At 39.8% G+C, this 11,850-nt stretch overlaps 1 long non-coding RNA gene across 1 annotated transcript; it reads left to right on the forward strand.

Moving 5' to 3' along the window:
- Positions 1–5,373: 5,373 nt before the first annotated feature.
- Positions 5,374–7,686, forward strand: LOC106423140. Its single transcript, XR_001284580.3, has 4 exons — positions 5,374–5,909; positions 6,117–6,255; positions 6,353–6,444; positions 6,521–7,686. It is a non-coding gene; the product is annotated as an uncharacterized LOC106423140 (long non-coding RNA).
- Positions 7,687–11,850: the final 4,164 nt, after the last annotated feature.

The following is an 11,850-nucleotide window of genomic DNA, read 5'->3' on the forward strand; positions in this document are numbered from 1 at the left end:
AAGAAAACAAAGGTGGCTTGGGGTATCCTATGTGATCGCCAAAATACTACTATGCTCACAACCCAACACAAGAAATATGAAGAGGAGTCACTAGCCTACGATCGGTGGAACTTTCTTTCTACTCTTGAAGAGAAAGTTCTTAGTCAAAAGGCAAAAGTTCATTGGTTGGGCATTGGAGACGGCAACAATACGCAATTTCATAGAGCAGCCAGGGTTAGAGAGGTTCGTAACGCGATCAGAGAGATCCATAAAGAAGATGGTACAATAGCAAAACATCAGAAGAAATTAAGGTGGAGCAGTGAGGCATTTTTTCTCTGTTCCTATCGCACAAGCCGGAGGATTTCATAGGCATACCAGAAGCAGAACTTAAACAACTTTTGGGGTTTGAATGTGAAGAAACAGATATGGCGGTTTTTAGACAGGAGTATCAGAGGAGGAGATTACAAAAGTTTTATTTGCAATGGCAGCCAACAAGTCCCCAGGACCTGATGGGTTTACTTGCGAATCTCTAAATCAGCCTGGCCGGTTATTGGAAAAGACTTCGTTGTAGCAGTTCAGTCTTTCCTTCACAAGAGGCTTTCTACCCAAAGGAATAACTCAACTATCTTAGCCCTTGTACCAAAGAAAGATGAAGCAACAAAAATGGGAGATTACAGACCCATCTCATGTTGTAACGTCTTATACAAGGTACTTTCAAAGATTTTGGCGAACAGGTTGAAAAAGATACTCCCCAAGTTCATCTCAACGAATCAGTCAGCGTTTGTCAAGACCGTTTGATCATGGAGAATGTTTTTCTAGCTTCTGAGCTTGTCAAGAGCTACCACAAGCCAACACTATCATCTAGATGTGCGGTAAAGATCGATATCTCAAAGGCTTTCGATCAGTTCAGTGGCCTTGTTCTGCTGTCTATACTCTCTCTGCAATAAATCTCCCGGAAAAAATTTGTTCTTTGGGTGAAGAAGTGCAAATTGAATGGCCTCCTTTTCAGTCCAGATCAATGGAGAACTGGCCGGTTACTTTAATAGTTCCAGAGGGCTTCGTCAAGGATGTTCTCTCTCTCCCTCCTCCCCATATCTGTTTGTTATCTGTATGGAGGTGCTGTCTAAGTTGCTAAATAAAGCAGCTTTGGAGAAGAAAATAGGATATCACCCTTACTGTCAAAGAGTTCAGTTGACTCATCTTTGTTTCGCTGATGATTTAGTGGTATTCTCAGATGGCAAGAAGAGTTCGGTGGAAGGTATTCTCCAAGTATTTAAGGATTTCGCTGGTATGTCAGGCTTACATATAAGTCTGGAAAAGTCTACTTTGTTCTTGGCTGGAGTATGTGAGGACAGAGAGGCCATATTGGAGCGTTTCCTTTTGAGATTGGGACCCTTCCGGTTCGTTATCTTGGGGTTCCTCTCTTAACAAAGCGTATACATATCGAGTGACTATTCCCCCCTCTGGTAAATAGATCAAGAAACGTATAACAACTTGGACGGCACGTCAGCTCTCCTTTGCAGGCCGCCTGCAACTTATAGGCTCTGTGATCCACAGTATAACAAACTTCTGGATGTCGGTTTATAGGCTCCCGAAACAGTGCATTAAAGAGATTGATCAGCTTTGTTCATCGTTCTTTGGTCGGCTGGTCCGACAATGAGTACCACAAAGGCCAAGATATCTTGGGACAATGTGTGCAGACCAAAATAGGAGGGAGGATTAGGGTTACGGTCATTGTCTGAAACCAACAAGGTATGTAGTCTCAAGCTCATCTGGCGTATCTTATCGCAGTCTACTCTGTGGGTTAAATGGATTAAACGGTATCTGATAAGAAAGGGCTCCTTCTGGAGCATCAGCGACACAAGCTCTCTTGGTTCTTGGATTTGGAAGAAGCTACTGAAGTATAGAGCTCTGGCCAGATCTTTTGTACAAGTAGAAATAGAAGTGGAACTACTACTTCTTTCTGGTTTGATGAGTGGTCCCCCTTGGGGAGGATAATAGACCTCACAGATATGCAAGGTTGCATCGCGCTTGGGATCAATCTCAATGCCACCGTCGAGTTTGTTATCCAAAACTACCGGAGCCGCCGCTACAGAGCAGAGCAACTTGATTACCATTGATAGGAGATCCTGAAGTTGAGAGCCCAGGGCTTACGGAAGAGGACGATGTGGTTAAGTGAAAGGGAAAGGCAATGTGTTTCGACCTTGTTTTGACACACACCAAACTTGGAACTCTATTCGAGTGGCGACGTCAAAAGTTCAGTGGTATAGGGGTCTCTGGTTCGCTGGATCAACTCCAAAGTACTCTGTTATGTCTTGGCTTGCTGTCCATAACCGCCTGGCAACAGGATAGGTCTGCTGCAGTGGAACTCTCTCAGCAAACGCTCAGTGTATCCTCTGTAACTCTGCAGTTGAATCCAGAAATCATCTTTTCTTTAGCTGCACCTTCACAGAGGTATTTGGAGGAACCTCACAAGGAAGCTACTTGGACGAACTACTCACACATATGGAGTGAAGTTCTTGATCTTATATCGACACACACTGTCTCAGGGGAGACAAGGTTCCTCCTAAGATATGCTTTTCAGTTTCAGTGCACAGTATTTGGCTGGAGAGAAATGGTAGGAGGCACGGCAAGGTTCAGAGACCTCCGAGCATTCTTATCAAGTTCATCGACAAGCAAATACGAAATCGAATCAGTTCTCTCCGGGGACGAGCTGGAACATCCTTCAACAACACTATGGTGGTTTGGTTTTCGTCTAGAGATTAAATGGGTTCCATTCCACCAAATTAGTTTCAAAACTATCATACAAGTTTACACTCAAGTTGCATTAGTTTGTAAAAAAGTCTTTTTGATTTGAATAAATTTAACATTCTTCAAAAAAAAAAAAAAAAAAAAAAAAAAAAACATCTACGCCTAAGTTAAGATTTGTATAACCTTTATAATGATAATGTATGTGTATAAAGAAACAATGGTGAAGAGAGTTAAAGTCTGAATCACCTACCATTTTAGGCATAATGATATCGAATATAAATGTTAACGTATAAATTGTTGGAACTATTTTTCACAAGCCAATTGGGCTGAGTGAAAAATATAATATAATGTGAAGTAAATATTGTATTTTATATAGAGAAAGTCCATCACATCTGTGAGTCTATGGATTGAATAAATGTTAGAAAAACGTTTTACTAAGTTGATGACTAAACTAAATCTATTTGGTGACAAATGACTTAACCTAAGTAAGTTTGATGACTAATTTAACTTAGTGACCAATCTATGCAACTTAGTGACAAATGGTTAATACTAAAGTTCACTTGGTGTCTAACCATGGTGACTTAGTAACAGATGTCAAAAGCTTAAGCAAATTAAATGACACATGTCAAAGTTGCTTTATGACTAAACTTTGTGAATCTTTCCTATAAATAGACATGTTATTTCTCCATTAGAAATACATTTCATACATTTGAAAAATCACAAGTAAAACATTCACATCAAAAAAAAAATGTACGAAGATAAGCTTCCATAAGCTTTTAATACATCATATACTCTCACTCTTCCAACAAATTTATTTAGATATTTTTTATAGTCTCCAGAGTATAACATGGATGTTAAGTTTGTAATTAAATTCTGCTTTGGATGATGCAAAATAGTCTCACGTGGTTTTGTCTTGAGACTCAAAAACCGTACATAAACCGTCTCACCTACGAAAAACTTATTGAGTTAAGGAAAGCGATTAAATTACGACTCCACATATTTGTCTTTTTATATCGATTTTTTAAACGTTTTTCCGCTTTATATTATCGTTATCATCACATTTTCTTTCATAATTTCAATTTGGTTTCTGGCATCCTAACATAGATCAGATGGCAATGACCGAATTCTATTAACAAGTAAATAGACTTCACATTTTTCAAAGGATTTAATACATAGCAGAAAACAATATGTAAATTTATAATTAATTTTTAAATTTTATTTACATTTCTATCATTCTGCATTTCACAAAATTACTAAAATATAATGGGAAGAATATATTTAAGTTGTGTTAATTACTCTAAACAATATGTTATTTGTATCTAAATTCATCCCGTGGAAAAATTAACTTGTCCTGTGAGTCATGAGATAATGACAATGGGCCGAATAAATAATTGGGATTAGTCTTAATTAAACGCCCATTAGATCTAAGTAGATTAACTAACTCTTTTTTTTTGATCATACTAACTAATCTGTCACAACTCTTCTTCTTTTCTCTGCGTGGCTCTCCAAATCGGAAGACTTTCGCCACCGTCGGCTTTCTTATTTCCGGCGTAATTTGCCGGTGATTTTCCTCGTTCTTCTGTGTACTACTTTCGAAGTATGGGATTTTCCCGCCATTTACAGTAAAAGGTTCATTCTGCATTTCCATAGCTCATTATAAACAGAATTTTTTTTTTTTTTTTTTTTTTTTTTCTAAGTTGATATAAAAAAAAAACAAATTCTGCATTATGTTGTTGGTCTCTTTGTTGGAATCTCTGTTCGTATAAACTTAGGGGTTTTTTTTTTTTTCAAAACTAACCCAATCATGATTCATGATGCGTAGGTGGATTCGTTTAATCTCATCGGGTGCAAGAATGTCAGATTCTGGTGAAGCTAAAAAGTCTCACCCTGCTGTTGAGCAAGACTTTAAGTCTCAGGAAGGCCAAACGACTCAAAACTCAAACAAAAGAACGCTTGATGAAGCCTCCAAAAACGAAACCTCCGGTTTAGAAACCCTCAAGAAGATGGCCAAACCAACAGCCAGGAAGATTGAGTTTAAGACAACAGAGGAGGAGGAGGAGGAGGAGGATGCATTGCCTCTAGAATGTTCCATTTGCAGAAACCCATTCTGAATCCAGTTGTAACAAACTGCAACCATTACTTCTGCAATCTCTGTGCCCTAATGGTATGTAAATTGTGAAAACAGAGCTACTCATTTGTTAACTTGTGAAAACAGAGCTCTCATGGCTTCTTTGGGTTTCATGATGCAGCACCACGAGAAGAACACCAATTGTTTTGTGTGTAAACACAGCCAACCCTTGGAGTTTTCAACACAGCCGTGGATATCAAGAAAAGATAGTCAACGTACGTCAGAAGCCAGAGGTTTTGTACAAATCTAAACCTCTCTGTTTTCTCAAATCTAAAGCCAAGCTCTTACAATGAGTCTCTGTAGCAATGGTGAAGGAGGTGTCAACAATCTTGGCAAAGGCTTTGGTTATAAGGAAGACGCGGATGCCATGGCGGCACAGTCGGCGGGAATGGTGGAAGATGTTGAAACAGTGATGGGTATAGTGGATGCCCAGGGGAAAACGTCGGCGGAAGATCCAACTTCGTGGGATGAGATTGTGGAGGGCTGGTGGAAAGCATGGAGGTGGTAGCGGCGAAGGCCAAGGAGATGGCGGAGAAGGCGGCGGAGATGGTGAAAGAAGCGAATGATACAACGGAGACGGCAAAGAGAGAGATGGCCAAGGCGTTGGGGGTGATGAGGAAAGTCAAGTGGAACGTGTAAACCGGTAGACGCGCTTCGGTTCAGTTCCACTACTAATCAGAGTTTTTTTGCTAGGCAGATCGTTTGATTCATTGGTTTATAAATTGGTTGGCTGGTTTATAAGCGGTTTAATTGATTTGACTCGTGTGATCCGAAAAGAAATTCGGTTTGATTTCCAGTTTAAGCGTCTTTAGCCTGTGATCTCATGCTGGCATCACTTAAAATATGAGACCAACATTATCGCCGTTTCTTAGCTAAAGTTTTTAGTATAATTAAGATTAAAAATAAATCAAAATTAGTTATTATCAGAAAAACATTATTTAATTAAGGACAAGAACAAACGTTTCTTGAGACACGTGTCTCTCATTGAGGGAGTTTCCCCTTCTTCTCTCCACATCTCTCTCTGTGGTGACTCCTCTGTTTCTCACTTCAGGTTCGTGATTATTTACTTTCCATCTTTTTGCTTCAATCTGATATAACGGAATGTGGACAAAAAGGATCTCAGTTACATGTTCGTGTCTGAATTTGATGAACTTTGATTTGTGTTGACAAGAGTTAAAAGGTCAAAGCTTTGGTTTTTAGATTGAAGATAATATAAAAACTGAATCTTTTTGATGAAATTGTTGATATATACATACAGAGGAAAATGGTAAAATACAAAGCTTTGGTTGAGGACTGTTGCTGTGATTACGAAACAGTGGACAAATCTTCTCCAGTTCCAGTGTTAGCTGATGATCCAAGCGGTGATGATCTTGTTTTGTCTCCAAGGAAGAATCTTTGTAATGTTTTAGTTGTTTATAAGACCACATATCATATCAACTGCGACGCCGATGTTAGTCATGAATCTGATGTGTTATTCCATGTTGTTAAATGTAGGCTTGAGGTTCAGGTTCAGATTAAGAAAGATGCGTCGATGGTCGGATCTTATCTCAAAGGAAGACTCAATCAGCTGAAAGAGAAACACGAAAGTAAAACTCTCTCACACGTCTCTTCATATAGTTTGGTCTTGAACTTTGTGTTTATGCATATGCGTATGTAATGTAGTCATTGGGGATGTACGGGGAAGAGGACTGATGCTTGGAGTTGAGCTGGTGAGTGGTCGCAAACTTAAAACTCCTGCAACTGCCGAGACTCTTCGCATCATGGATGATATGAAAGGTTTGTTGGTTTTGTGTTTTTTGTGGGAAAATTGAGAGTGATCCAGTTTGATTTAAGATCTCGGAATTTGTGTGTGCAATTGTGTAAAGGATCATAGCTCAGAAGAAGAAAGGAAGATGAGTGGAAGTGGAGATAAAGTTAGTGTAACTACAAAGTCCTAGTAATAATGTGCATATTTCCTAATGTCTCTTAACAATGTATCTTACTCTAAAAATAGTAATAAAAAAAGCTAAGAACTCAAAATTTTGTCCCAGCAATAATGATGCTCTGATACCAAAAACATTCAAGAGACATCTCATCCGAAAATGCCACGCGTCAATGAAGCTGTGGCTGAGATTGACTACACAGTCCACGTCAGCTTACTAGAAACAGGATCATGCTTGTCTTCACACTTTTGCCACTTCTTCTTTAATCTTTCCTGAACGTTTGATGATACGGAGAAGACACTTCTTGGTGTAGTGTAGAGAGAAAGAGAGAGCCATGGAAGCTTTGAAAGTCGCTAGCTTTACTCCTATGTCAGTTTTATCCGAAAAGAGATCAGAACCAGGGAGACCCTTCTCACTCCCTAGCATATTTCCACCAAGAAGACCCCAACCCAATCTCCATGGAAAGCTTCTTCAAGAGCTTCAATGGCGGGTTGGCTCTACTAACTTCTGTTCTAAGCAGTGCAATAGCTCCTGCAAAGTCTCTGACGTACGAGGAAACCTTGCAACTATCTATTGACCACTTCTTCATCTTTTGATTTAGACGGTTTGATCTATGGGATATCAAGTTTCTTCACGGACAACCCTCCGGTTATTTCTGCATTTTCTGTTCCCTTTGTTCTGTCTCAGGTTCTGAACAAAAATAATAAGTGTTTAATATGCTAGAATTTTAAACAAAAAGTTTACTATTTGGATATTAGGTTTGTGTTTCCATATTTCATCTGTAAAAAAAAAATTGTTTTTCAATATAAATATAGATTTTATGGAGAGGTGTTCTATGTAAGAGACACATTGTGATATTTAGTTTGTTGAAAGTTAGCATATTAATAAATGTTTAATATGTTACGAGATAACATAAAAAAAAAATCTAGAATTAAAAAAAACGTTTACTATTTGGATATTAGGTTTGTTTTCATATTCCATATGTAAAAGAAAATTGCTTTTCACTATAAATATAGATTTCATGGAGAATGGAGAGTTGTTCCATAATATCTATGAGACACATTGAGATATTTAGTTTTGAAAAGTTTCTAAAGCAAGTAAAAAAATTATTCTTATAAATCTTTATGTTTCTAGAGATTTGAATTGGTAACATAGCTTTCGATTGAATACTTGATCTAAGCCTAAGTTGAAGCTTCGATCTGGTGACTGTAAGGAGATCACAAACGCAAGATGGCGAACGTGACTAGAGCTGCACCAGGCACAAAGGACTTCGGGTCCGTATCCATCCAATGTCTGATGTTGTCATCATCAACTATACGGTTTTGTCGATGAGGATGAAGGTTTTGTTGCGGTTTCATGAAGTATGAGACACAACCGAACCTGGTTCGTATGATCAAAAGAAGAACAATGTTGTGAGTGCTCTTTTGTTTCAATCTGTTCCCAACACTTTGATTCTCCAGGTGGGAGAACAAACCACATCAAAAGAAATATGGAACCTATCAAGTCATGACACCTTGGAGCTGATTATCTAAGGCATGTGAGACTTCATACGTTGATGACAGAGTTTTATAGGTTGAGGATGGATGATAATGATATGGTCGATGACTTTGCGGTAAATATATCGGGCCTACCCTCCAAAGCAGCCTCGTTAGGAGAAAACATAGAAGAGTCCAAGATGGTGAAGAAATTCTTGAAGGGACTTCTGAGACAAAATTACATCCAGATCATAGAGTCCCTTTAGCAAGTCCTAGACCTAAATTCTACGGGCTTTAAGGATATAGTTGGAAGGCTAAAGGCGTGTGAGAAGCGTGTAGGGGAAAAACTCAGAAAGAATACCAAGGGCCAGTATAGTCAGAGGAACTATGAGAGTTTTTGTGGTAGATGTAGAGGACGGAATGAAATAGGTAGAGGACGAGGTCGGTTAAACAACCAAAACCATGTCACACACCATAGATAAAAACTCTAAGAAGGATCGTTCGAAAGTGATATGTTGGAGATGTGAAAATCCATGCCACTATCAACTGTCTGTCCCGGAAACCAATAAAGAATCAAGAAACCAACATAAACGAGACACTAGAGACGGGCACCCTTTACGTACACGAGGTAGTGTTCTTGAATAAAGACAAACTGATTCCGAAGAATCTTGATATCGACAAAGGCAATGCAAGTGTTTGGTAATTGGATAATGGAGCGAGTAATCACGTGACATGAAACAAGGAATTCTTTTCGAGTTTGGATCAAAACATCAAAGGTAAGGTGAAGTTTGGTGATGGATCGTGTGTTGACATTTTAGGAAAATTTGTGGTTACCTTTGTGTGCAAGGCTGGTGCGAAGAAGGCACTCAAAGACATATATTATATGTCTGATGTGAACCATAACATATTGAGTCTTGGATAAGCAACAGAAAACAGATGTGAGGCTAACATGAAAGTCGTATATTTAACACTCACAAATTCATGTGGAAGATTGCTTGTATGTGTTACTAGATCCCTAAACCGTCTCTACAAAACTCTGATGGAGATTAGCTATCCGGAGTGTTTACATGTCAGAAATGAAGATGCTACATGGATGTGACATGCTTAACTAGGACATGTAAGCTATAAAGTGATGAAAACATAGTAAAGAATGAGATGGTCGTAGGAATGCTGAGTGTAACACACAAAGAAAGCGTGTGTGACGTGTTAGGGTATTTTTGTGTAGGATCTTTGTGAGTACTACGAAACAATAGAAGAGCTGGAAAACGAGCAAGAATAGAGAGCAAAGAGATGTTTTATTGATTGAATGTGCAGGAACTACAACGTTTGATGTATAAACCCTAGTTCTAGCTGCCTAGCTCTAATCTCTTAGTCTATGAATGTCGATTCTTTTGCTCTTGGGTATGGGCTCCCTTATATAACTGTGGAGATGTCGGTTAGGTAGGTTAAACTCTTCCATATTTTGAAATATGGAAGGATCCCTTATGTAGAAAATTTCAATTTTACCCGGAGATGGAAGCAACGGTAGGAACCGGGTCTTTCTCTTAGTAGGAACCTGGAGGCCAGTATCCTGCTCGAGGCCTGGGGGATTCTTATACCAGATTATTTTTTCCCAACAGCTTGCCCCTTATTTCTTGATTTCGTCATCGAATTCGGGAGATAACCTATGCACTTGAGTCAATCGGAGTTGCTCTGTTTCGGTAGGCCTCCATTAGGCATGATATTGCTTCAGTTATTCCGTTTCCCACGTTCTTCTTAGGCCTGAATCGTGTTTGAACCAGGAGGAAAGCCGGCATCCCCATGAATAAACCGGAGTCCATAGTTGATATCCGTAGGTGCTATACCTGTTTGGAGATGATCTTGCAGGGCTCGAAGCCCTGGCTCCTCATGTTTGTTGATGATAGGACTAGTATGCAGGGTTCATGACCTGGAATGGCCCTCGTAGGTTGACACAGGACTACTCGAAGGGATGTTCTTCGCTTTAGTGAGCATAAGATAGTCACTATGTTCAGCGTCCAGGCCCTTGGTCTTGATGTTGGAGGGATGTGCTCCGTCGGAGCTTTACCTCTATGGAGTCGGGGGTTTGGTCGATCAACTCAGCTTTAATGTCTCTGATTTTCCTTCTTTATTTGCGAACCGGCCGAATCTATTTCTTCATTCAATTTTTCTAAAAAAAGGGGGTTTTGATTTGAATTTTGAAATCTCCCCTTTCTTATTTTATTTTTGTAAGGGGATCAAGATTATCAGCTTTCTCGAGAAGATATCAACGACTCTTACTCTAAATGCCACCCTTTCTTTTTTCACTCCATAATCGCGCAGCTCGGTCTTGGCTTCTTCACCTTTAGGTACCATTTCTCACTCTCTCTCTAGGATTAGGTAGATCGTGATTTTCCAGTCGTTTAGGTGCGTAGGTCGATTCTATCCTCTCTCATCCTCTAGTTTATTGGCCAGGAGACGATTCACATATGTCAAAGCGCTCTGGTTCTTCCATTCCTCTAACGGCCGAGAAGGTCAAATCAAAGAAGAGACTAGATTCTCCCATCTCCAAATCCGATAGTTCATCAGATCCGCACGACGAAACTGAGCATAACCTCTTGGCTCCAGCTCCATTGTCTTACGCCCCTCTGATTCCACCTCTGGTGGGTCCCGCGTTGTTAGTGGGGGATGACGATTTTGCAGAATGGCGGAAGAAATATCTACTCCCTCCTTATGTTGTTCTCCGTGCATCTAGCTCTTCTGAGCAGGCTTATAACTGCATGCCGGAAGAGATTGCCGTTTCCGAAGCCTTCTTTGATTCGGGATTCAGAGGAGAAGTGCCATCGATTATCGCATGGTTATGTGATTACTTCCGGATCTCACCTTCTCAACTCAATCCTCTCGCTTGGAGGATTCTCATTGCTATTCAGAACTTGGAGGACATAAAGTGCATCCCCTTGGGTGTTAACAAGGTGTTCTACGCTTATCATTTAGCCCCCATCAACAGTGGCGAGGGTCATTTTCATCTCGGCCCTTGCAGCCGTTTGCCGATCCTAGAGGAACTTTTGAAGAATGACCGTAACGCTCATGTCTTCAGGAAGAAATGGCAGGAGAGATATGCTTTTATGATCCTTCCAGGATCCTTTTATCGATGAAATTTCGTAGATAGGTTTATGATACGATAGGTGGCTTATCTCGATCTGCTGATTGACATATCTGAATTTTTGTGTGCAGCTGGAACTCATCATGCTCTTTCGGAGGGAGAAAGTAACGTTCTTCGCGCGCGAACGCTTCCCCTCGAACACCGTCAGGTGGTGTACTTGCTTAGCTCAACGGTGTTGCATGAAAATTTTGACTCGAATATTTAACGACTCCCGCTTTGATGTTTATTTTCAGACAGTGGCGAAGCCACCTTATGTGGTGTGGTGGCACATGCACCCATAGATATCTTAAGACTCAAATTTTTATAGGTAAAAGCATGTAGATTTTGGTGGATTAGATGGTAAAAGTCAGTTTTGTGCACCCATAATAACCCAGGTTCGAAGCTCATTTGTACATTTTTAGCTTTTATTATCAATAGTGCACCCAAGAAATAAATACTCTAGATTTGCCCCTGTTT

This window comes from Brassica napus, unplaced genomic scaffold, assembly GCF_020379485.1.
Source record: "Brassica napus cultivar Da-Ae unplaced genomic scaffold, Da-Ae ScsIHWf_415;HRSCAF=642, whole genome shotgun sequence".
In the NCBI taxonomy this organism is placed as follows: Eukaryota; Viridiplantae; Streptophyta; class Magnoliopsida; order Brassicales; family Brassicaceae; genus Brassica; species Brassica napus.